At 46.3% G+C, this 27,355-nt stretch overlaps 1 long non-coding RNA gene across 1 annotated transcript in view; it reads left to right on the forward strand.

The window, feature by feature from the left end:
- The window catches only part of LOC132248321 (uncharacterized), a 65,194-nt gene extending 53,340 nt beyond the window's left edge, over positions 1 to 11,854 (forward strand). Inside the window, exons 2-3 of the long non-coding RNA XR_009459494.1 lie at positions 8,815 to 8,946; positions 11,320 to 11,854. This is a non-coding gene — a long non-coding RNA (uncharacterized LOC132248321). The remainder of the gene's footprint in view (positions 1 to 8,814; positions 8,947 to 11,319) is intronic.
- Positions 11,855 to 27,355: the final 15,501 nt, after the last annotated feature.

Below are 27,355 nucleotides of genomic sequence, written 5' to 3' on the forward strand. Positions count from 1 at the left end.
GTGTGTGCATGTGTGTGTGTGTGTGGGAACCAGCCCCAAGGTTTATGATTACAGTGTTTCAATCCGCCTAATAAACTAGAATTTTAAGGATCCCGAGTTGGACATTTGTAGCCAACATTAGCACTCATGGTGCATTTATGCCGCCACTACTGTTTTAAGCAGCCGTAGTGAAATCAGTTCTCTGCCTGTTAATTTATTTAAAGCTATTTGTGCCTCCTTTCTTTGGTCCTGCTCTAAGCACAGATTATTTGAGTAACAAACTGGTCATTAGAGTAACAGAATACTGGAAAAATTTTAGTGAGAAGAGAGAAAATCTGGCTAAGATTTCAATGTAGAGAGGGTTCACTGTGTTCCAAGCATGCTGTGCTACATATGTTGAGTTCTAAGATGCAACTTACTTTTGCTATGTAGAGCTCCTGTAAAGAGAACATTTGTGAATAAATTACAATAGATACAATTTCCGGGGCTTGTGCAAAACTTTCCTCACCCTTCCACCACATTCCTCTTTAAATCATGCTCCTATTAAACCTACCAGTGTTAACCCAACGTGTAATGTCATTATATAAATATTAGAAAAAACTTCAGCCCTGCTGTGGATTAAATCCACCTCCTAGTCACCATTAGCACTTTATTCTTTATTAATGTTAAGTATTATTATGGTTATTGTGAGTGTAGTGCCTCAAAGTGCTAGTCACAGACTGGAACTGTACAGATGCAGAACAAAAAGAATAGTGCTCATAAAAAGATGGGTAACTAGATTACTTAAATGTAATTCCTTGATTTCAGTGGTGTTACTCCAGGTTTACACCACTGTAAGTGAAAGGAGAATTAGACATTGGCATGTTTTTAGACATTGCCTTTCCCACATGTTAAATGCTCTTAAGATGGTAGTGTCCACATATTAAGGCAGGAAAAGACAAGGTAAATGCCCTTTGAGCATCTCAAAATTATGCCTCTTCAGGCAAGGATTATTTCCTTCTGGTGTTAGGCAGCTTGTGCTGCAGTAACGTCAGTCTGCTCCACAGGGACAATACCAGCAATTTGCAGTATTTCAGGGGGTGACCAGGGAACTGCTGGGGAGTCATGGGAAGGAGACGGGTGAGCGGAAAGGTGGAGAATGGAGAACTCGGGGCAGACTTAGCAGATCCCAGCTATACCTCTGCTCCCCAGCCCTCTAGGAACAAATTAGAGCAGTGCACATTAGAGAGGGTATTAATCCTTGATGAGCAACTGCTCAAAGCATGTGCTAACTTTAATATGGCGTAAAATTCCTTAGAGTTAGCATGTACAAATTGTAACATGTAACAACACCTCTAGGCTCCCTCTCTTTTCTATGTTCTGTATAGAACTCAGCACATTGACATACAATGTTTAATCTTTCGTAACAATAAGGAAATGTTTGACTCCTGCAGTACAGATTTTCTTGACTACTGGAAGCTGTGTCAAAGGGGAGGAGTTAATTCTGTAATAATAGTTTTATGGGCAGAACTACACAAGCCAGTGGGTTTTTGGAATGTCATTAGAGTGCAGGATTGTCTGTGAAAGTCCTTGTGTCAGTTAACCCTGATCACATGAGAGGTTTTACTCTGCCATTAGGAATTTCTTATCTTTAAACCAACCCAGATTTTAAGACAAGATAAATTATAAAGGAATACAGGTTAGGATGCTTTGCAAGTCCTCCATACTGTTTTGCTGCAAGTCTGAGATTTTTGAATGAAGTCATGTACAAAAGCTGTTGATAGTTGCTTTCTTCCCTAGTGAATTGATAGACTTCTTGACAAAATTCTACCCCAATATACATAGATAAAGCTTTTATTGTATGTAGTGAGAGCACATCTGAGAAATAAATTTGACCCAGATATGTACTCTATTGAAGATATTTTGTATCTATCGGGAAAGCATTGTCAGCTAAAAACAGTAAAGACATGTCTGTATTAATAAGAAGTATTGAGAAGTGGCATGGGTAGTCTCTGTGTAGCACAAAGAAGATCAGGGAAGGGATAGGCAGCATGATAGCTGATACGGTAGGAAGCAAAAGCAAAGCAGCAGATGGAACAGGGAGCACAGGGCAGGATACAAAAGCAGAGCAGCAAAATAAGGGAGAGCATGGAGCGGGGAGTAAAAAAACAGCAGAAGATCAGGCAGGGGAAGACATTGCAATGATACTTGGGGAGGGTATTAGGCTAATCTGTGGCGCACTGGCTGAAAAGGTTGGTCCCCACTGATCTGAAAGATTTCTAGCCAGTTTGCAATGCTCTTCAGTAGGGAAATAAAGTGCTTAGCCTTGCTAATGAAATGTTTCCAGTATACATATAATTACAATAATAGCTAGACATGCCAAGAATCAGAATTTCTCTCCTGGGGATAATCTAGAGATTTTGAAATTTGGCCTTCTTGAATGGGACCAAAAATTCAAAATCCCAGAATTTTATTGCCAGACAAAGTTGTGAAAAAAATTATTTTGAGAAGGTCAAACTAGTTATTTAGACTCTATTTCAAGTAATGTAAAAATGAAAAGATAAAGTTTAAGTGAAACACTTACTCCATTAAAATAAAATTTTACAATAATTTCCCACAGAAAAGTGATACATTCAGCACATTCCCATAAAATGTTTTGATTTTGTCAAGTCAGCATTTGGACTTGTTTTATTAACGCTGTAATATTTTAGCCAGTATTTATTAAGAAGTTCTTCATAATTAAGATAGTAAGAAATCAAACTTTATCCAAAAATTCCGGCTCTTGCTATATATGGACCATTTCAAAGTCTGAGGAAGTTTGACATATAGTAATGGCTTGTTTTATTTTTGCATGCCTGGACATCCAGGTATCAAAATAAAACCTGGGCAAAAATAGCAGAGCCCCTGAGGCAACCCAAGAGTTGGTCCTCCAAGACAGACACTCTTGTTTCTGGCCAGAGCGTCTCTGTGGTGCTCCTGATGCCCTGGGCGCTGTAATGGGTAAGTTAGGGACATGGGGGTGGGGGGTTTATGGGTATGGGAGGGTGCGGATGGGTGTTGGTGGGTGTGAGGAGTGGCAGGGGAATGTTGGGGGGTGTTGGGAGTGGAGGGGGATGCTGGGGGCTATGGTGAGTGACGGGGGGATGTAGGGGGTGTGGGGAGTGGCAGGGGGGTGTCCCATCTGTGGGTGGGTTTGTGGAGGGGCTCGAGTGTGGGCTGCCCCACATCTGCCCCCCACCCAGCCCCCGCGGGGGCCAAGTGGGAGGGCAGGCATGTGGCAGCACCTGCTTGAACCCTTCCACAAAGCACATGGTGGGACCCAAATCCAGCACAACCCGGCGCGGTCTACTGGCATGCCTTTGCAGTGGACCAGGAGGAGTGCCTCCGGGATGCGCGACTCCTTTGCAGAGGCATGCTAGCTGCATGACCTGGGCCTGGTTGGGTCAATCCAGCAGGGTGCATTTTCTATGAGGCTCAGGAGGTGGTGCACCACAGCCGTGCACCACTGCCTGAGCCTCATGGAAAACATGCCCTGCCAACCCGACCTGGCCCAGGCCGTGCAACGAGCATGCGCCTGCACCAGATTCATAGATTTATAGATTCATAGATGTAGGGTTGGAAGGGACGTAAGTAAATCAAGTCCAACACCCTGCCCTGGGCAGGAGAGAATACTGGGCTCATATGACCCCAGCTAGGTAATTGTCAAGCCTCCTTTTAAAGACCCCCAAGGTAGGAGCCAGCACTACTTCCCTTGGAAGTTGGTTCCAGATCCTAGCTGCCCTGATTAGAAGACACTGTGAAATAGTGTCTTCTAATGTCCAGCCTGAACCTACTCTCAGACAACTTTTGGCTGTTATTTCTTGTTACTCCAGGAGGTGCATGAGTGAACAGGGTCTCTCCCATTCCCTGCTGGCCCCCCCTGGTAAGTTTGTAGATGGGCACCAAGTCCTCTCTCAGCCTTCTCTTGTGAAGGCTGAACAGGTGCAGGTCCCATAGCCTCTCCTCATGGGGTCTGCCCTGCTGTCCCCGGATCATGCAAGTGGCCCTCCTCTGCACCCTCTCAATGCTGGCCACATCTGTCCTAAAGTGCAGTGCCCAGAATTGGATGCAGTACTCCAACTGTGGCCTGACCAGTGTCGCATAGAGGGGGAGGATCACCTCCTTGGCCCTGCCTGTGATGCATGTGTGGATGCATGACAAGGTGTGGTTGGCCTTACTGACCACATCCTCACATTGGTGGCCCATGTTCATTTTGGAATTGATAATGACTCCAAGATCTCTTTCTGCCACTGTGCTTTCGAGAAAGGAGTTCCCCAGCCTATAGGTAGGCTGCTAGTTCTTACTGCCCAAGTGCAGTACCCTGCACTTGTCAGTATCCTATTCTCATTCGCTCACCCCTGTAACCTGTCCAGGTCCAGCTGTATCCTGTCCCTCCCTTCTAGTGTGCCCACCTCACCCCAGATCTTGGTATCGTCAGTGAATTTGAACAGGGTGCTTTTCACTCTCTTGTCCAAGTTGCTAATAAAGAGATTAAAAAGTGCGGGCCCAAGGACCGAACGCTGGGAGACACCAGTGCCTACATCCCTCCAGGTAAAATATAACCCATCCACCACCACTCTCTGGGTGCAGTCCCTTAGGCAATTTGTGACCCACCTGACTGTGTAGGCATCAATGCCACAGTCGCCAAGCTTTTTAATGAGAATGGGGTGGGAGACAGTGTCAAAGGCCTTCCTGAAGTCTAGAAAGACTACATCCACCGTGGCACCTGTGTCCAATGATTTTTGTGACCTGATCATAGAGGGTAATCAGGTTGGTCTGACAGGACCTGCCCCTATTGAACCCATCCTGGTTGCCCCTGAGCATCGTTACCCCCTGCTGGTCCTTCCCAGATACACTCCTTGATAATCTTCTCAAAGAGCTTCCCCAGGATCTAAGTAAGACTAATGGGCTTATAGTTTCCCAGGTCCTCCCTCCTCCCTTTTTTGAAAATGGGGACCACATTGACCCTGTTCTAGTTGTCTGGCACCTGGCTAGAGCACCACAAGTGCTCATAAAGCCATGCTAGGGGCCCCTCGATAACCCCTGCCAATTCCCTCAGCACCCTGGGGTGGAGAGCATCTGGACCCGCTGACTTGAACATGTCCAGCCCCTCCAAAAGTTCCCTAACTTGGTCATCCCTGGCCCTAGGCCTGTCAGAGTCACTCCTGAGTCCATCCTGACTCTCAGTAGGGGAGTCCTGGTCCCTGCACAAAAAAATGGAGGCAAAGAAATTGTTAAAAAGGTCTGCCTTTTCCTTTGGTGCAGCCACCAGGTTGCCTAGCATATCCCGCAGGGGCCTCATGTTACCCGGTGCTTTCTTCATACTCCCTATGTATTTAAAAAAGGACTTTTTGTTGTCCTTGATCCTTGATGCTAGCCCTAGTTCCATATCTGCCTTAGCCAGAGCGATGGAGGTATACTCCTCTTTGGTGATAGCCCCTCCCTTCCACTGGGTGTACACCTCTTTTTTGGCAATCAGGCATTCCTGAATGCCTTTGGTGAGCCGGGGGGGGGGGAGGGGGGCGGCTTTTGAGCACTCTTGTCCCTTTTGATTCTCATTCGGACTGTCACCCCTTGGGCACGGAGGATCATCTCCTTAAGGAGTGACCACTCATCTTGGACACCCAGTTCCCTAACTCTTCAGGACCCCAGTGCCTCTCCTACCAATCTCCTCAACTCCAGGCTGTGAGTCCTGGAGCTGTGCCTCCTGGCCTGCTGCAAAGACATGTTAGCGGGCTGCAATGGGCTGGGCTGGGTCAGGTTGGGTCTCCCTGCACACTTTGTGGAGTGGCTCAAGTGGGGACTGCCACCTGCCTGCTCCCCACCCGGCCCCCATGGAAGTGTGGCAGCCTCCACTCAAGCCCCTCCAAAAAACCACTCACAAATGGGACATCTCCCTGCTCCACTTCCAACACCGCCTGACATCCCTTGCCACTCCCAATACCCCCAGCATCCCACTGCCACTCCTAAAACCCACCCACACCCACCCTCACCCATAAACCCCCTCACCCCACATCCCTAACTATCCCATGATAGTGCCCAGGGCAGTAGGAGCACCACAGAGATGCTCTGGCCAGAAACCAGTCTCTCTCTCTTGGAGGACCAACTCCTAGGTTTCCTGCCTCACTTTTTTTTGCCCACGTTTTACTTTGGTACCTGGATGTCCAGGTACCAAATTTTGGACCTGTGTTAAAAATATGCAGTGCAGGGAACAGTTTTTTGTTCCTAGAGTGCTTCTTGTGCTTCTAGTGTGCAACTCCTTTGAGACTCTGCAAGAGGCACATGCACACTCATCTGAATGTGCCTGGTGGGGGGGAGGGGACAGTTGGGAGCAGCCTATGGGACGTGCTGCTTCTATGGTACAGAATCAGCCTTAAAAAGTTGAACTTTAGGTAAGCCATTTGGAATTATGATTTGTGATGGAAATTTTTAAGCTATATGACTGTAGCTCAAAGGAAACATGCTGGTCTATTGCTTAAAATAGTTATTTGATTATGAGGCTGGGTTTAAGTACTAACAAGTTTGTTTATTTAAAACTGTTTGGGTAAATGCTATTTATGATTATGATATGTGCACATTATTACTTATTAAATGGAGACAGGTGTTTTAAGAACTTGAATTCCTGATTAGCCTCCTTCCATAAACAACAAATCAAAATCCATGCAAATTTGCCTTGTCTATCGTGTGGTATATAGGTATCTTATATTCAAACATTATGGTTAACTACCCAAGGCTCTAAGCCCTCTATGTTAGGTTGGGAGTGAACAGAACAAAATGGATGTTCTCTGTTTGGTGGGCAGGGGCTTGAAGCCTGCCTGCGGTGGCTGAAGCCAGCAGGATGGCGGTGTTCCTGCATGCCTCCCAGGAGGCTGCCCCTTGCCAGTTGCATGGGACCCAACCAAGCCCCTCCCCCTCTCCCCCCAAAGACCCAAGCCAGCAAGCTGCAGGGAGGCACACAGGGAGGAAACAGAGTCTTTTCTGTCTCCTCTCTGTGACAGTCTGGAGTGGGGCTGGGGCAGTGCACACCCAGAGCAGAGGAGCACCAGCCGAAGTTGGCAGGCTGCCTAGCAAGCACCCTTGGGTTGCCAGCAGAATGCAACCTACCTTGACTCACAATGGGATCTGGTACAGATGTTCATGAAAGTGTTCTAAACTAAAGCACTTTAGTCTGATACCACATCCATCCAGAATTATCTTGGGGTGGATTCTGCCATTTTTAAAGAGCTTTATGTGCTGTGAACATCTGTTTGCTTATGACTGTTGAGTGTTTTTTGTGTGCTTATAGCACGATAAATTTAATATGTGTACCTAACCTATATATCAGTATATAGTGCTGCCTTCATCACAAACACTATGAGCCTGATTTACCTCTCACTGGCTTGTTGGCCTCTAACTGATTTGCCTCAATAGCATATAAACAAGTACTATATGACTGCGCAGTAGCACCAAATAACGGCTTTTTTGTGAGCTGACTGCACAGTAGCTCCAGACTTGTGCAGTAGTGTGGCGTCACGCTTTCTGCCATGCAATGCTACTGTACAGTAGTCTTAGGCTACTGCGCAGTCAGTGTCTCATGTAGATGTAGCCACTGCTTTTATACTTGTGCAACTGATGGACCTGATTCTGAGAACACTTAATATTGTAAGGCAGGATTAATTCCTTTGAAGTCAGATTAATTTTGTACTGATTTAACTATAACTCAGACTCTGTTAGCTTCTGTGGGGTTACTTTTGATTTACAGTAATATAAATAAGGGGAAAATTCAGCTATGTAATTGCAGAGGAAGGGCGAAACATCAATCTGCAGGCCCTACTGCACCTCAGCATATACCTTGGGAAACTAAAAGCAGCCATGTGTTGTAGCAAGGGTAGAAAATTCCATAGAAAGTTTTGAAACATTTGAAAAATTCCAGCTCAAATTGTTTTGCAGTATTTAAAAGAGATACACAATGCAGTTTGGTATGTGCAACAGCACTGAGCCCTGTAATGCACTAGAGCGGGTAAGAAGTGTCTCTCATACATTTTGAAAGGTCTTGTATGTTTGTCCTCTAAGGCTTTAAAAACAAGTTCTTACCTTGGTATCACTTCAGAGATTAACATGTAGAAGAATCTCTTATTAACTGAGTCACGGCACCGGGTCTTTGCATAATGCCTACATGACAATGAAAGTTAACCACAGTCAAATCAGAACCAGTAACTGTCACATTCTTGTAACTGTAATTATTCTGCAAGCACAGCAACTTTTCCCCCAGGAATCAGGCAGGGCTGTAATTACAATACTCTCCTTTAGAAATGTATAAGAGTGTTTCTCAGTATATATCCCCTCTAGCTCCTGATCCAGTGACTCATTTCTTTTAAAGCTATGTTGTATATATCACAGAATACTGAAAATGTTGAAGTTGGAAAAAATTTTTAAAAATCCTCCATGGTTATAAATACCCTAAGACTCTTCCAATGGCCAATTGCAACACATTTGGATTCTGAGTCCAAAAAGATTTATTCACTTGAGAATATTTAAACACACGAGCTTTCCCTCTGAACAGTGGCTATTGGGATGATTGCATGAACTTTTGCAGGATTTGAGCAATAACTTGAGTCCTTTTTTCTCCCTTTAATGTTGATAAGCATAACCACCTGGATTTTAATCAGTGAGTTTATAATGATCAGTAAAGAAATAAATCAAACTTAAAGTATGACTCTACTCCCTACTAAACGCATCCAAATTCTGGAGGTACCAGGGCAATAAAATAATAATGTGTGGTTTTGTTTAGCCTTTGGGAAAAAATATTTTCTATCTACTTTTTCTTACTGTCTTTAGATGGCCTTGTTTCCAGAATGAAGGAGCTGGATCCTACTTAGCAGAAAGGGGGAAGTGACATTTCCAAAGCAATGGCTAAAGGGAAACTGCTACTCACCACCTACTTGTGCAGCTGGGGCATTCAGAACCTTGGTATGATGCTTGATCTTATTTTGTGACTTATCTTACTTTTGACTGACAGGTTTTCTTGGTTCTGTGGCAGGTGAGAGAGATTTTTGTGATGTTAGTTCTTGTGTGATGGTTCCTGAAATCTTATCTGTGTGTAACAGAGATTGTAGCAACGACAGGAACATGGTACCTGGATCTCATAATAAAGCCCCTGAGGATAACTTTTCCAAAGGACATGTCTGTCATAAATACATGAAAGTTGAAATTCTGGGGGAAATTGTGTATGTTATATATTACCACTTCTACATATCATTAAGAGGGGATGTAGATCTGCAATATGTTTTTGAAAGTGTTGTACCTAAGGCTTAACAAAAGGTAAATAATTATACTAACGGGTATTACGCTCCTTTCAGGTGGTGGCTGAGATCCAGCAAGTGCTTGAATGGTGGATCTCTGACAGTGTTTCTAATAAAGCAAAATAAATGGTTTTCCAGTGATTCTGGCCTTCACTGTAGAGGAGGGATATTTTTTTTGTGGTCATCACTGTTAACAAATGTTCAGTTGAATATTTCAGCTAAAATCTCTCTCCCTCCCCCCGCCCCTTCTTTTTCTCATCTTTTGGGGAGCTTAAAATTGTGTCAGTATTAATCATGTGGGTTACTCTGGGCACGTCTACACATACAATTGATGCATCTGAATTTTCTACACAGAAAATTGAGGTTCATTAAAGCACTCCTCAGTACACATCTACATGTGCGCCTCTGTCAGGAGCAAATAGAGCCTGACAGGAGCAGCCCAGTCTCACCAGCCCAGCCCAGCCCAGCCCAGCCCAGCCCAGTCTAGAGATGCTCCTGCCCTGCTCTGCTCCCCTGCAGCAGCTAGGGAGAGCTCCAGGGCCCCCTGGGTGCCAGCCTTGGGCTGGCAGGGGGTATGGGGGCTTAGCCCCAAGCTCCAGAGGGTGTGGGGGAGCTGTGCCAGTTAAATGGGCAGCTCAGTCCCAGTTGGGGGGTGATCAGACTGGCCCCAAGTGGGGGTAGGGAGCTGTCCTGGCTGCTGGGCAGTTGCCTCCCAGCCGCGTAGAGATTGGGACCCATCCTGATCTCCAAATGGCTGGGAGGCAGCATCCTGCCAAGGCAGGACAGCTATCTCTTAGATAGTCTTCCTAATTGGGGGGTGGCATGCGCAGCTACGCAAGGCCTTAAATGCCTGTATACCAATGCTCGGAGTATGGGGAACAAACAGGAGGAACTCGCCCTCAGAATAGCCAGTTCAAACCCAGACATAGTAGGGATTACAGAAACGTGGTGGGATTCATCCCATGACTGGGCAGTTAGCATTAGGGGCTATAGGCTCTACAGGCGGGATAGAGAAGGAAGGAAGGGAGGGGGTGTGGCGCTCTAGGTCAAAGAGCAATACACATCCTCTGCCAGCAAAATGGGGTCGGAGGAGGGGCAAGCTGAAGTGCTTTGGGTCAAGATACAAGGGGGTCATAGGGAGAGGGATTTAATGGTGGGGGTCTACTACAGACCCCCCAACCAAGGGGAGGAGTTGGACTGGGAATTTTCGGGCCAGCTTGCAGAGGCACTTAAGGCAAGGGATGTAGTTGTCATGGGTGATCTAAATTACCCGGACATCTGCTGGGAGGAACAGTCGGCCAGGTCAGACAGTTCCAGGAGGTTCCTGGCCGAGATACAGGACCTTCACTTAACCTAGGAGGTGCACAGTCCCACCAGAAGGAATGCCCTGTTGGACCTGGTCCTGGCCACAGGTGATGATCTGGTAAGGGGGCTCCAGGTCCTTGACCACCTCGGTGATAGCGATCATCGCTTGCTGGAATTCATCATCCAGTGCAGGGTAACAAGGGCCTGCAGCAAGGCGGTAGCCCTAGACTTCAAGAGGGTCAACTTCAAAGAGTTGAGGAGATTGGTGGGAGAGGCGCTGGGGTTCTCGAGGGCAGGGGAACTCAGTGCCCATGATGAGTGGTCGTTCCTTAAAGAGACGATACTCAGGGCCCAAGGCGTGATGATCCCAACAAGAATCAAGGGGGGCAAGAGTGCCCAAAAGCCTCCCTGGCTCACCAAGGATGTCCGGGAATGCCTGGTTGCCAAAAAGGCAGCATACACCCGGTGGAAAGGGGGGGGTGATCTCCAAAGAGGAGTATACCTCCACTGCTTGGGCGTGTAGGGGGGCTGTTAGGAAAGCTAAGGCGGATATAGAGCTAGGACTAGCGTCCAAGATCAAAGATAATAAAAAGTCCTTTTTCAAATATATAGGGAGGATGAAGAAGGCACCCGGAAATGTGGGGCCCCTGCAAGATACGCTGGGCAACCTGGTGGTTGCACCAGAGGAGAAGGCAGACCTCTTTAACAAATTCTTCACCCCTGTTTTCTTGTGCAGGGACCGGGACTCCCCCACTGTGATTCAAGACGGACTCGAGGGGAACGCCTCAAGACCTAAGTTTAAGGAGGACCGGGTTAGAGTGCTTCTGGAGGGGCTGGACGTGTTCAAATGAGCAGGTCCAGATGCTCTCCACCCCAGGGTGTTGAAGGAGCTAGCAGGGGTTATTGCAGGGCCCTTGGCACGGCTTTACGAGCGCTCGTGGTGCTCGGGCCAGGTGCCAGATGATTGGAAGATAGCCAATGTGGTCCCTATCTTTAAAAAAGGGAGGAGGGAGGACCCAGGCAACAATAGGCCCATCAGTCTTACCTCAATCCTGGGGAAACTCTTTGAGAAGATCATCAAGGAGCACATCTGTGATAGGCCGGCATCGGGGATGATGCTCAAGGGCAACCAGCACGGTTTCATTAGGGGCAGGTCATGTCAGACCAACCTGATTGTCTTTAACGATCAGGTCGCAAAAGCATTGGATGCAGGTGTTGCCGTGGATGTAGTCTTTCTGGACTTCAGCAAGGCCTTTGACACTGTCGACCACCCCATCCTCACTAAAAAACTAGGTGACTGTGGCATCGATGCCTACACGGTCAGATGGATTGCAAATTGGCTGAAGGGCCGTACTCAGAGGGTGGTGGTGGATGGGTCATATTCGAACTGGGGAGAAGTGGGCAGCGGAGTCCCCCAGGGCTCGGCACTTGGGCCCGCGCTGTTCAATTTCTTTATCAGTGATTTGGACGACGGGGTGAAAAGCAACCTGTTCAAGTTTGCTGATGATACCAAAATTTGGGGTGAGGTGGGCACGTTAGCAGGGAGGGAAAGACTACAGAAAGACCTGGATAGGTTGCAGGGGTGGGCTAACAAGAACAGGATGCGTTTCAATACTGACAAGTGCAGGGTGCTGCACTTGGGCAGTAGTAACCGGCAGCACACTTATAAGATAGGAAACTCCCTTCTTGAGAGCACGGAGGCAGAAAGGGATCTTGGAGTCATCACTGATCCCAAGATGAACGTAGGCTGACAATGCGAGGTCACGGTTGGCAGGGCTAACCGGACCCTATCGTGTATCCACAGGTGCATCTCAAGTAGGTCCAAGGAGGTGATCCTCCCCCGCTATGCGACACTGGTCAGGCCACAGCTGGAGTACTGTGTCCAGTTCTGGGCACCCCACTTCAAGAGGGATGTGGACAACATTGAGAGGGTCCAGAGGAGGGCCACCCGCATGATCTGGGGACAGCAGGGCAGACCCTACAGTGAGAGGCTATGGGACCTGAACCTGTTCAGCCTTCACAAGAGAAGGCTGAGGGGGACCTGGTGACCATCTATAAACTCACTAGGGGGGACCAGAAGGGGTTGGGGGAGACCTTGTTTCCCCTAGCACCCCCCAGGATAACAAGGAATAACGGCCACAAGTTGTTGGAGAGTAGGTTTAGATTATACATCCGTACGAACTACTTCTCAGTCAGGGCGGCTAGGATCTGGAACCGACTTCCAAGGGAAGTGGTGCTGGCTTCTACCCTGGGGGTCTTTAAGAAGCGGCTTGATGCCTACCTGGCTGGGGTCATTTGAGCCCAGTTTTCTTCCTGCCCAGGCAGGGGGTCGGACCTGAAGATCTACAAGGTCCTTTCTGACCCTACTTCTATGATTCTATGTTTCTATGATCTCAGTCATGTGGACATCAGGACGGGTCCTGATCTCCACATGGCTGGGAGGCAGCTGCCCAGCAGCCAGGGAAACTCTCCTAGCCACGTGGAGATCAGGACCGATTCATGTGTCTGGTAGGCAGCATCCCACTGAGCCAGGACAGCTCTCCTTGCCCCCTGTGGTCCCCTGCTGACTAGGCTGACCGGGAGCAATTTGCTCCTGGTCAGGGTCAAGGCTGAACTCCTCAATGAGTTCTTTGCCTCAGTGTTCCTAAGTGAGGGGCAAGACAAGGCTCTCACTGGGATTGTAGAGAGGCAGAAGCAGGGCGCCAGACTACCAAGAGTAGACCCTGAGATGGTGCAGAGGCACTTGGAGGAACTGGATGCGTTTAAGTTGGCAGGCCCGGATGAGCTCCATCGAGGGTGCTGAAGGCACTGGCTGACATCATTGCACAGCCACTGGCGGGAATATTTGAACACTTGTGGCGCACGGGCCAGGTCCCGGAGGACTGGAAAAGGGCCAATGTGGTCCCCATTTTCAAGAAGGGGAGGAAGGAGGACCCAGGCAACTATAGGCCAGTCAGTCTCACCTCCTTCCTTGGCAAAGGCTTTGAAAAAATTATCAAGGCTCACATTTGCGAGAGCCCGGCAGGAAAAATTATGCTGAGGGGAAACCAGCACGGGTTCGTAGCAGGTAGATCATGCCTGACTAATCTAGTTTCTTTTTATGAACCAGGTTACAAAACACCTGGACGCAGGAGTAAGGGTAGACGTCGTTTACTTAGACTTCAGGAAGGCCTTCGATATGGTATCCCACCCCATACTGGTGAACAAGTTAAGAGGCTGTGACTTGGATGACTGCACGGTACGGTGGGTGGTGAATTGGCTAGAGGGTTGTACCCAGAGAGTCATAGTGGATGGGTCGGTATCAACCTGGAAGGGTGTGGGCAGTGGGGTCCCGCAGGGTTCGGTCCTTGGACCGATACTCTTCAATGTCTTCATCAGCAACTTGGACGAGGGAGTGAAGTGTACTCTGTCCAAGCTTGCGGATGACACAAAACTGTGGGGAGAAGTGGACACACCGGAGGGCAGGGAACAACTACAAGCAGACCTGGACAGGTTGGACAAATGGGCAGAAAACAACAGAATGCAATTCAACAAGGAGAAATGCAAAGTGCTGCACCTAGGGAGGAAAAATGTCCAGTATACCTACTGCCTAGGAAATGACCTGCTTGGTGGCACAGAAGCGGAAGGGGATCTTGGAGTCCTAGTGGACTCCGAGATGAACATGAGTCGTCAGTGTGACGAAGTCATCAGGAAAGCTAATGGCACTTTATCGTGCATCAGCAGATGCATGACGAACAGATCCAAGGAGGTGATACTTCCCATGTATCGGGCGCTGGTCAGACTGCATTTGGAATACTGAGTGCAATTTTGGGTGCCACACTTCAAGAGGGATGTGGATAACCTGGAGAGGGTCCAGAGAAGGGCCACTCGTATGGTTAAGGGCTTGCAGGCCAAGCCCTACGAGGAGAGACTAGGGCACCTGGACCTCTTCAGCCTCCGCAAGAGAAGGTTGAGAGGTGACCTTGTGGCTGCCTATAAGTTCATCATGGGGGCACAGAAGGGAATTGGTGAGGCTTTACTCACCAAGGCGCCCCTGGGGGTTCCAAGAAATACTGGCCATAAGCTAGCAGAGAGCAGATTTAGACTGGACATTAGGAAGAACTTCTTCACAGTTCGAGTGGCCAAGGTCTGGAATGGGCTCCCAAGGGAGGTGGTGCTCTCCCCTACCCTGGGGGTCTTCAAGAGAAGGTTAGATAGGCATCTAGCTGGGGTCATCTAGACCCAGCACTCTTTCCTGCCTATGCAGGGGGTTGGACTCGATGATCTATTGAGGTCCCTTCTGACCCTAACATCTATCAATCTATGAATCTATGTGGTATGCCGCATCAGTTAATGTGCTGCTTTTCTATCTACAGGTACTAGAAAATGGCACATTAGACTAATACACTGCACAGTAATTGCTGCACATGTGTAGACGGTGACACTATACTGTGTATTAGATTAGTCTATTGTGCAGTAAAGTGTCTCATGACTACTAAAAGCACTGAATCAGGATAGCATTCTGATTGCTGTTGGCTTGAGGCTAGGCAAAAATACTGATAGTGGATCACCTGTGATTTTTTTAAAGACAAAAGATTTCAGTATGTTTTCCAGGTTACTTACACAAAGGACAGGACTAAAGATTTCCTTTCTGCTAAAAATTAACATTTTATGCTCAGAACTGTTGTCTAGTGGCTTCACTTGGATTTATCTGAAACCATATTGGACATTGCTTCATGGTTTTATAATCAGCTATGTTTGTCAGTCTTTGCTCAAGAAAGTCTTAGACACCCTTCACATTTATTATGACCCTGGCTCTTAATCTTTCACTGACCTGTGTATTACATTCATCAGTAAAATGACAAAAACAAAATAAACAAAATAATGCATGGTTCATTGTTTATATGACATAGAATTAATTTGAGGAATATTATGCTTAAGGGTTTTCTTGAGTTTCTATTCTTGTATTCCAATTATTTTAGATTTAAGTGAATTGTATATAATAGTTTTTATTTCATGAAGTATTATCAGACCAGCCAGACCCAGACAATATAATTAGAATTTCCTTATTCCTTGGAGAGTTAGAATGCCTGATACTAAACTTCTATAACATCAGGGAGAATGACTCGGATACATCATTAGACAATTTTCCATTATAATTAGATTCATAATTTCTAGTACAAAATGAAGTGCATAATTAATGGTTCATATTATATTAAGAATATTTTAATTTTATTAACCTAACTCTTTGAAATAATTCTACAGAAATGGTAAAATGAAACTAAAGAGGGAAATTATAATTGCTGCATATTAATTATAAAAAATAATGTTTATAGCTAAGAGGAAGCTTAGGGACCAGTAAAAGACAGGAAACAAGAAATCAGAGCATGTAGTCTGCCTTATCTCACATTTCTGAAAGAGAACTGTACAAATTAGGGACAGGGTGTAAACATACCAAAGCAAATAACATGTGGTATAACAACATGGAGGGCTGGTTTCACAAGGAGGGCTTAGGTATCAACTATGTTCTGCCAGACAAGTCAAAAAAGATTTATGCACCAGCATGCTGAGCGGGGATTTGCCTATGCTAACTAGTAGAACATGCAAAAGAGAGAGGTATGGTTTAAAATTAATCTTATTTACATCCTTATTAGGAATAAGGTGTCTAACACTTTGCTGCCAGAAGATCAGTCTGTCTGCTTGGGGTTCATAATCAGAACTCTCTCTAGGAGTTAGGTGCTCTGGCCCTTTCTTCTCAAAAGGGAGATGAGGTCAGTCCTTTCTTTCAAGGAGAGGTAAAAAGGAAATGCAGTGAAAATACCAGTGGTTAGGGCATTTGCCCATGACAAGAAAGGGTTGCATTCAAACTCCTCCTCTCCTGAGGTGGACCAGATAGACTGTTAGAATATGTTGATAACTGGTTCAGGCACTTAGTTGGGAGTGCCAGCTGATTGTCTAAATCTCAGTAACCCTTATGCATGAATTGGGTGTCAGCTAATTACACTGTGGGGCATAGGAATTTGGCATTCCCAGCAGCAGAAATTCAGGTGTCTTGGGGGCTTTACCAGTGGCAATTAAGATGCTAAAATACTTTAGGTGCCTAAGAGTTAGATGAAGTTGTAAATTCTGGTTACATGCAAATTATTGGACTTGCACACCTAAAAAGGCATTTAGGTGATTATCATATGTAACAGACTGTAACAGAAGGGATACTCACCTATAGAGAGTGTCCCATGTGTCTAGTTCTGTGTGTGTGTGTGTGTGTGTGTGTCTGGTTCTCTCTCTTCTCTCTTTTTTTTTCTCTTTTTTCTTTCTCTTTCCCTCTTTTTTCTTTTTCTTTTCCTCCCTTTCTCGCTCTCTTTTCTCTCTCCTCTTTTTGTCTTCTTTCTCTCTCTTTTTTCTCTCTGTCATCACAACATGCTTAACAAAAAAGAATACACAACAACAAAGGTAATATATGAAGTTTTGGTTATTGTCACCAGGTTTAGAATTTTTAGAAAACCTGGTATTTACTGAAAAAAAGCAACATTTATGCTTATAATTGCATTAATATGCAGTGCATTCTGCCATATGCCCCTCTCCCCAGTTTTGTTTTTCTGGAATGCCAGCACTCTAGCACCTTACAAGGTAGACATGATGTTTTTTCCCGGCACTCAGGCCTACCCCAGTACAAGTACATTCCCCACCAATTCTACCCTGTTTCTGAGCAGCAGGTCAAGACGAGCATGCCACTAGTTGACTGCTCCAGCACTTGTAGCAGGAAGTTGTCCTCAACATTCACCAAAAACTTCCTCGATTGCCTGCGCACTGCTGTATTGCCCTCCCATCAGATGTCAGAGTGTCTGAAGTCCCACATGAGAACCAGGGCCTGTGATTGGGAAACTTCCGCTAGCTGTTTGAAGAAAGCTTCATCCACCACTTCCTCCTGGTCTGATGGTTTGTAGCAGACCCTCTCCACAGGGTTTTTGCCTTCCTCTCTAGCAGGGGGCATGGCCCTTTTCCTCAGATCTCACTGGCCACCTTTGCTCAACCTGCTTTACCTGTGGCAAGTTAGGGTGTTATGTCTTGTGGTTGTGTCAGGGTTGACTATGTAGTTTACTTATAAGTTAGACAATGAATTCATAGATTCATAGATGTAGGGTCGGAAGGGACCTTGCAGATCTTCTAGTCTGACCCCCTGCCCTGGGCAAGAGAGAAAACTGGGCTCAAAAGACCCCAGCTAGGTAACTGTTAAGCCTCCTCTTAAAGACCCTCAAGGTAGGAGCCAGCACTACTTCCCTTGGAAGTTTCTTCCAGATCCTAGCTGCTCTGACTGTGAAGCAGTGCCTTCTAATGTGTAGTTTGAACCTACTCTCTAACAACTTATGGCCATTATTCCTTGTTACTCTGGGAGGCGCTCGGGGGAACAAGGTCTTTCCCATTCCCCGCTGGTCCCCCCTAGTAAGTTTATAGACAGCCACCAGGTCCCCTCTCAGCCTTCTCTTGTGAAGGCTGAACAGGTTAAGGTCCCTGCTGCCCTGCTGTCCCTGGATCATGCAAGTGGCCCTCCTTTGGACCCTCTCAATGCTGTCCACATCCCTCCTGAAGTGCGGCGCCCAGAACTAGACGTAGTACTTCAACTGTGGCCTGACCAGTGTCGCATAGAGGGGGAGGATCTCCTCTTTGGACCTGCTCATGAAGTATCTGTGGATGCACGACAAGTTACGGTTAGCCCTACCGACTGTGTCCTCGCATTGGCGGTCCATGTTCATCTTGGAATCAATAATGACTCCAAGATCTCTTTCTGTCACTGTACTTTTGAGAAGAGAGTTCCCCAGCCTATAGGTATACTGCTGCTTCTTACTGCCCAAGTGCAGCACCCTGCACTTGTCAGTACTGAATCCCATCCTATTCTCACTTGCCCACCCCTGTAATCTGTCCAGGTCCAGCTGTATCCTGTCCCTCCCTGCTAGCATGCCCACCTCACCCCAAATCTTGGTGTCATCCATGAATTTAAACAGGGTGTTTTTCATTCCCTCATCCAAGTCTCTAATAAAGAAATTGAACAGTGCGGGCCCAATAACCGAGCTCTGGGGGACTCCACTGCTCACTTCCCTCCAGGTCGAATATGACCTGTCCACCACCACTCTCTGAGTGTGGCCCCTCAGCCAATTTGCAATCCATCTGACTGTGGAGGCATCAATGCCACAGTTGCCTAGCTTTTTATTGAGAATGGGGTGGGAGATAGTGTCAAAGGCCTTCCTGAAGTCCAGAAAGATTACATCCACCGCAACACCTGCATCCAATGATTTTGTGACCTGATTGTAGAAGGCAATCAGGTTGGTTTGACAGGACCTGCCCTTAATGAAACCATGCTGGTTGCCCCTGAGCATCATCCACACTGCTGGCCCTTCACAGATGTGCTCCTTGATAATCTTCTCAAAGAGCTTCCCCAGGATCGAAGTGTGATGGCCTAGCTGGTAGTGATTTAGCCCAGGGGTTTTGAAAGGGTAAAAGATGATTGGAGGACTTGGGATTCCCTTTCCTCACCAATCTGGTAATGATTTGGCCCAGGGGTTTTGAAAGGGTAAAAGATGATTGGAGGGTTTGGGATTCCCTTTCCTCACCAATCAGGCCCCAGAGACTCACCCTCCATGTCCCCTGATTGGCCCCTTGGGTCACCTGGAGGGAAATAAAAGAGGCAGCGCAGCTGACTCAGGGGAGACCAGTGAGGGACCACAAGGAAGGAGCTCCAAAGAGCTGGCAAAGAGCTGGACCAGCGGGGTGGGAGCAGTTGCCCCAGAACAACCTGAAGGGAGTGGGACCTGCAGCCAGCAGTTGGACCGTCAGCAGCGCGGCATGCGGCTAGCAGGAGAGGCTCCCTACTGGACTCTAGGATCCCCTATGAGAAGCTGTGGCCAGCAGGAGAGGCTCCCCAGCTCCAGCAAGGATCTGAACAGCGACCTGAGAGGTTCCCAGCTCTGCTTCCAGCTCCTCCAATAAGAAACTGGGAAGCTTGATGTGAGGCAGGGGCTCCGGGAAGGTCAAGACCCTTTGCAGTTTGACACAGTGCCAACACTGGTAGTTGTGTGATAGCGTTTCTGCCCACCATGTGGGAGACCTGAATTCAAGTCCTACCTGGGAAGACTTAAGGTCAGTGAAGTGACTGGTAGAAGTTCTTGTTGTAGTAGAAAGGGATCATGTCATTGTGTTTTCCCTTTGTTCCGCCCCCCCGGTACCTAGGCCCTATATTCCTTGTTATTTGACGTTTTGTATTTTGTGCCTTTTATATTTTGCCCACCAGTATTGTTTGTTCTTCTGTTTGTGTTTTATATTTTGTTAACCCCGTCTTTTTGTTAACCCTGTCACTGGATGAATATGTCTATGATTGTAAGTGTCTAACCTTTATTGAATCCTGCCCCCTTGGGGCGTTGTAGTGTCCCCTATACCCCCTGGTTAATACTGGTTATGTTCTCAGTACTGTTCTCTCATTAAAAGGTATATGGTTAAGTCCCCATTAGTGATCTGGCTCTACTCTATAGGGGTAGGAGGGCCCCTACATCTTCCACAGCATTTGTGCACCTGCTCTGATCCCTTCAATTGGAGAGGGGGTACCTCTTGGAGTACCGCCCGGGTTACACAAGTAAGACTAACGGGCCTATAGTTGCCTGGGTCCTCCCTCCTCCCTTTTTTGAAGATGGGGACCACATTGGCTCTCTTCCAGTTGTCCAGCACCTGGCCAGAGCACCACAAGTGCCCCTAAAGCTGTGCCAGGGGCCCTGTGATAACCCCTACCAATTCCCTCAACACCCTGGGGTGGAGAGCATCTGGACCTGCTGATTTGAACATGTCCAGCCCCTCCAGAAGTTCTCTGAGTCCTCCCTGACCCTAGGCCTGGTGGAGTCTCTCCTCAGTCTATCTCAAATCTTGGTGGGGAAGTCCTGGTCCCTGCACAACAAAATGGAGGCAAAGAAATTGTTAAAAAGGTCTGCTTTTTCCTCTGGTGCAACCACCAGATTGCCTAGTGTATCCCGCAGGGGCCCCACATTACCTGGTGCCTTCTTTATACTCCCTATGTATTTGAAAAAGGACTCTTTGTTGTCCTTGATCCTTGATGCTGGCTCTAGTTCTGTATCTGCCTTAGCTTTCCTAACAGCCCCACTACAAGCCAGAGCGATGGAGGTATACTCCTCTTTGGTGACAGTTCCTCCCTTCCACTAGGTGCACGCCTCCTTTTTGGCAATCAGGCATTCCTGAATGCCCTTGGTGATCCAGGGGGGCTTTTGAGCACTCTTGCCCGCTTTGATTCTCGTTGGGATTGTCACCCCTTGGGCTCTGAGTATCCTCTCCTTAAGGAAGAACCAGTCATCTTGGGCGCTCAGTTCCCCTACTGTCCAGGACCCCAGTGCCTCTAATTGCTTTCAGATGGTTTGGATAGGGATGATCCTGCCTCTGATGGGAGGTTGAACTAGATGACCTCTAGAGGTCTCTTCCATCCCTACTTTTCTGTGACTATATGATTTTGGAGCTTATGTTATGTTGGAGCTTAGGTACCACTGGTCCCTAGACACCATTCTGCCATAGTGAATCCTGTGAAGCATATCACTGTCCAGCTTTATCTACTTGAACCTGCCTTTCCTGGCCTCATTTGGTGTCAGAGCTTCCTGGCTGAAGCTGTACAAATAACTAGATCAGTGGTGCTTAACCTTTTGCCTGGCAGATTGGGTTGGCAGTGCCTGGTTTGTCCACAAGCTGGATCCAGCTTGTGTTCCTGATCTGGCACCCAAGTAGGCACAGTGGGCACCATCTGGCTATGTGAAGGGCGGCAGAGGGCAGGCCAGCCCCAACATAACCCTGAAGGGGAAAAGAGCTTTACCTGGCCCCATAGAGAGTGAAAGGGATGTGGCCTGGCCCTGTAGGACAGGGGAAGAGGGCATGGCCAGGTCCCAGCCCAGCCCTACAGAAAGGAAAGGGGGCATGGTTTGGCCCTGTGGGGGGTGGGGGGGAGGGGAGCATGGCCAGCCTCCAACCCAGCCTCATGGGGAAATGGGGCATGGTCCAGCAGTGACAGGGGGGGAAGGGGACATGGCCAAGCCCCATGAGGGAGAGAAAGGGGCATGACCTGGTCCCAGTCCAGGAGGTGGTTTGGCCCTGCAAAGGAGGGGGATGCAGCCTGGCCCAGCCCAGCCTGCTGTACAGGGCTTGGGGTTTGGTGATTTGGCAAGGGGGGGGGGGGGCATGGAGAATGGCTGTATTAGTGGCCACTGCTCCCCCACCACCCAATTTCCTGACCCAGCCAGGCTGGGACCTGACCAGAGTTTGAACACAAAATGTGTTGATCACATAACTTCCCTCCCAGCTATATTATTTCCATTAACTCAACAAGGTAGACAAAGATCCCATCAGGCTGTTTGTTTGACCCAACAGATACTTTACAATGATGAACTATGTAAGGAAACTTGTTTCAAACCTAGCTGCACAAAGCAGCAATCTGAGAATACGACTGTACAGAGATACCAAGAGACAAGAGATGCTAAATTGTAATAACGTTGAAGTTCTTAATTAAAGAGACTCAGTTCTGAGGTACAATGATGGTAAGAGTTAAACTACATTGTTCATAGTTTCCTCCATGTTATTAGTGCAATCCTCTTCCACTAATATGGGCAAAACTGAAGACCAGCAAGAGTGCATCATGGGCACTAACAAAAACTTAGCATCAGTATACTGAAATGAAGATGAAGGCTTTGTGGGTCCATGAAGTATCATGTTTCATATATTCATATCTGAGAGGCTACTGTTGGCTGAAACCGCTCATAAACCCTTTCTTGCCTTTGCCAATCTGGGCCTGGCAAGTACCCTAAGATGAGAGTTTCTTTTTTAAACTAAAAATAAATGATTAGCAGACTGAATTCAAACCTAGGAGAGACTAGAGGAAGTGCAATGGAGCAAGCGGAGGTAGAGTGTGTGTGTATATCAAATCTAATTAAAAAAATTAGCCTTGAATAAAAACTGGTGTGCTTACCACACATATTGAGTCCTTCAGCTGTAGCCAGAAACCCTACAGGTCAGATCCACTCTGTAGGAAGTCCTGAGGTCCAGACCTGGCCACCCAGCTCATTTCAGTTTGACACATCTGGCTTAAAGTAAAAGTATAACTGCTACTGGCCTTTAGCCTAGGTATAGTAAAGAAATTTTAGCTGAATTGCTGGTGTGGTCAATTTAGTTCTAACAGGTAATACAAGAATATCTGGTTGTCCAGAGCAAAATATGCATAGTTATTATATTCACTAGAAAAAATAAACAAATAAAAAAGACAAAAGAAAAAAAAGACTTGCTCAAGACTATTATTCTCATTTCTTTGAGATAGCCTTTCTAGAAAATACTACAATTAAATAGAAGATTGTGCCTGTCAAATCTGCCTTAATAAGATGTGGTAATATATGACAATTGGTCACAATTGCTTGGTATGAGTTTAAGCAGTTTTCAGTGAAGAATGGGTTTAGACATGTGCCCTTTATCTCAAATGCAATGGTCTGATGAAACACAATGTCAAAAAACTAAAGCATTCCTTGAAAAAGAAAGAAATAGACTCTGATCCATATTTAACATTATTAAATTATAGGATGGCACAAGAGAAGCATGGCTTGTCATCTGGTGACATTTTATTAAAAAGAAAACGGAAAAGAAAAATGCCTGCAGTAGTAGAAACTGATGTCAGAGTCACTGGGGACTGGCTTGTGTTTAAAGACTGACAAGGAAAAACAGAAAACTCAGTCTGGCTTAGGGTCCTGGAAGCTGCCACCACTTCATGAAAAGGGTGAAATAGATGTTGTGTTTTCTTATTGATCCAAGTCAAAACCTGGGAGTGGCACAGTCCTTCACACATGTATCTTGAATGGAAATTAATTCTAATTATGCCAGATTTTTCTGGGGGGCGAGGGGGGAAGGGAGGAGGTTGGACACTCACAGATACTTAAAATGGGATGATGTGTTTGTACGTATGCAGGATCCCAGAATAAAAGGTTGTGTCATGGGAAAAAGTTGACATCAGTTTTTACCCACGATGATACTGTGCTCATCGGCAATGGGAAACTTTGGTTACAAACAGTAGTGAAGTCACAAGAGGCAACCCACAGATGTAATAGGTTGTTTGTCTAATGGACACAAACTGCAGGAAAATAGATGATGCCTTCTCCAAATCCTGGAAGGAAGAAAATCAGAGGTACCGAGGTGATGTCTACACAGTAAAATTGTCATGTTTAATGTCATGCTTCTCCGCATGAGCTGCCTCCTAAACTGGCTGTCTTGTTTACATAGTGCTACCTGAGGGCTAATTATCATATGGAAGGACTAATTGGTACTCACACAGCTAATTAGACCATGTATAATACTGTGTGGTTTATGCTGGTTCTAACTTAGGAGTCAGCCTGTGTAGAGCAGTGCAGCATAGCATTTCTAAGAGGGCCACAGCAGGGCATGGTATTGTATAGATGTGGCCTGAGTTGACTGTTTTGCCTGAAATGTCAGATGGGCAACAACCAGACCAGACTGTGACAGATGAGACCCAGGACATTTCACAAGAAACAGTGGAGTTACCGAGTCTGACCACACTGGTGCTGTCTCGGGGAAGACCTGCAGGTGCACGGGACAATGTTAGTAGCTTAACATTGACTAACAATTACACTAACTGAATATTAGTAGTCAGTTTAGTTAATAGATTGGTTATAAGAAGTTGAGATTCTGAATTGTATTAATGTTTGTTAACTGATGTTGTTGAGGTTTTTTGGGGACGAGGGGGGTTGGCTGGGAGGCTCTGGTCAAAATCATTGTTAAGTTACTTAATGTAGTAATGTGTACTTAATGTAACCTTTATACTCAATGCTGATCAATTAGAAATAAGACCCTGATAGACTAGACCTCTATCAGATACCTTTGCTGCCAGTGTTTTCTGAACAACACAGTCAGAGGTCCTGGAGGGAAACTGACTGCACGATATACGGCAGGAACAGAGGGCAGAAGCCTCCTTCACAAGCTGTGGGGTCACAGCAGAACACTGTATTCTTCTACTGCTACTCTAGCCTGAAGAATAACCTTAATGATGTTCACTGGAAACCCCGAGAGGAGTGAGGTGACTCATTATATAGCGAGAATTACACCTTCTTCCTTTTGGCTCTTCGGGTTTTTCCTGATGCCTTTATATTCAGGCCATGTTCACATCAAGGACCTGGAAAACCTCAGCTACTTTGAGGAAAAAAAGTTGCCACCATATGATGCAACCTCTTAAACCAAGGTAAATGCAGCCCCTTGAACCTGGTTATAGTCTATGGGAATTTCTTCCTGGGGTAAGTTAGGAAGTTCATTTGTGAACAGCTACTTTGTGCATATCTAGGCTTTCGTCTCAAGGTTCCCTGATTCAGGGCACCTTTGTTCACTTAGCCATGGCCTAATGAACACAGCTATCTGCAGTGCTCATACAGTGGTAGATTTAATTGCAGATGATAACTTTCTAATGTTGATCATTATGCTTCAGTATAACTCTTCAGTAATGTGACACCTCCACAGAGTATATACAATTCTAGTGCATTATAAATTTCCTCCAGTTGCAATGTTATGTACTAGAGTAGAATGCAGAAGGTGAATCACGACAGGACCTAAGGTGGAATTCACTGTAGGTGTGTATTTCTCAGTGGGTGTTAATTGGCCTTTTGATTACTAAAAATAGCTCACCAAATGTTGTTCTCAAGAGATGTGTCTACATGAACACTTTATTGTTCAGTAGACTAATCTACTGCACAGTAAAGCATCACCATCTACATGTGTGCACGTTTACTGTGCAGTACATTAGTTTACTGTACAGTTAGTTACTACCCATAAATACAGGTAGTAAACTAACTAGTAGTGCATGTGTAGACACTGTCTGGGAGCAAATTTGCTTCTGGTCAGTCCCTACACTAGGGGACCACAGGAGATGGGGAACTCTCCTGGTCCTAGCACTATTCAGCTGCTGGCTCCCCCCAGGACCTGGGAGCACAGTACCACTGGGATGGGGTAGCTCTCTGCTCCCAACCTGTTCCAGCACTGCTCAGCTCCCAGCTCCCCACAGCCCAGCTCCCCACAGGAGCTAGGATTCAAGCAGCTCCAGGACTCAGGAGCTCCCTGCTTCCCTGCCCAGCCTGGAGCTGGTAGGGAACTGTCCTGCTTCTGGGGCAGGTCCCAGCCAGCTCCAGGCTGGATGGGGAAATCCTTGCACAGCCCGAAGCTGGTTGGGACCTGCCCCAGAAGCAGAATAGTTCCTGGCTAGCCCTGGGCTTTGTGGGGAAGCCCTGCTGGGCACAGGGCTTGTTCCCATGTGCACAGGGTGGGAGAGCTTTGCAGAAGTAGCTGTTTCCCATCCCTGTGAACATCAGGACCCCTTCTGATGTGTACAGGGCCAGGAGACAGCTGCTGCTGCAGCAAGCAGAGGTTTCTTGGCTCTGTGCTCCCTGCCAGGCCACAAGCTAGCACCCAGGGGAAGCCTGGAACTGCACCTGGATGCTCCTGGGGCTAGAGCAGGATTGGAGCAGCTCGGTACTGGGCTGCTCCTGTTGGGAGATTTGCTCCCAGGAAAGGCTTACTGCACAGTATTTTACTGCGCAGTAAGCCTTTATAGTATTAATTGCACATGTAGATGCGCTGAAATACCCCCAGTTTATACTTGTGTAACTCCACTGATTTAGTGGAATTATGCTTTATCTACAGTCTGTTTGGGCTTTGTGTGGAGTCACTTGTTTTAGAATGTTAGATTGGTCCTCAGTGGGTGCATTTACATGAGATGCTGAGTTCATAGTAGTATCATGTGGCAAAAACCTTGACTCTACACTACTGTGCAATAGTATTAGGCTACTGGGCAGTAGCGTCACAAAAAAGGCATTCTCCAGTGCGACTGCACAGTAACTCAGGTTACTACGCATTTATTTAGTACTTGTATAAACAAGTACTAAAAATGCACAGTAATGACTACACAGTGGCATCTCATCTACCACTGTGTTCAACGTCCAGATTACGTAGGTTTGATGTTTATAGGCAAACTGAAGACAATGCAGGAATTTAACATGCTCCAAAATTCTGAAATGTCAGGTCTTTTCAAGGGGAATCAATTCCTTAATCTTTCAGAGGCCCTTCTATATATTTTTTGGAAATTAGATGCAGGGGAGAAAGGTATTTACAGCTGGATCTCAATAATAAATGGTGAACTTCTTTGACTAGATTCAGGACTGAACAGATGCCCACAGCTGTCTTAGCTGGATGTAGACTTTCTATTCTGAGGGCCAGTCTGACTAGGAGTTTTGGAAGACACTATTCATTATGTTTTAGAATGTTCTCTATATAATGACATAAGGAGAATGTATTTATCACCATTCCTGCAAAACTTGACATACTTCTCAAATAGAGAGAAATTAATATGGCTCTTCCAGCAAACAGATACATAGTAAAACCTCTTGCAATTTTGGCTTATAAGGCTGAAGCGATCAGAGCTAAACATCCTTTACAGTTGATATGACTGATAAACTTTATCACTATATTTGTTTTTTACTGTGTTAATTGTGGACATATGCACAACACTTTTATAGATTCATGATATGATTTATCACTATATTTTTACTTGATTATGTTAATTCTTGGCGTATGAATAATTTTTTTGTAATGGTTGGCCTTATTATTATATTTGCATTTCTGTTATTTTTGTTTAAATTTATATTATGGTTGTATGTCTGTTATGTTGTTTTCAGGAACAAGGCTTTCAGTCGGAATCCTTAATAAAATTGAATTCACTG

This window comes from Alligator mississippiensis, chromosome 2 (assembly GCF_030867095.1).
Source record: "Alligator mississippiensis isolate rAllMis1 chromosome 2, rAllMis1, whole genome shotgun sequence".
In the NCBI taxonomy this organism is placed as follows: Eukaryota; Metazoa; Chordata; order Crocodylia; family Alligatoridae; genus Alligator; species Alligator mississippiensis.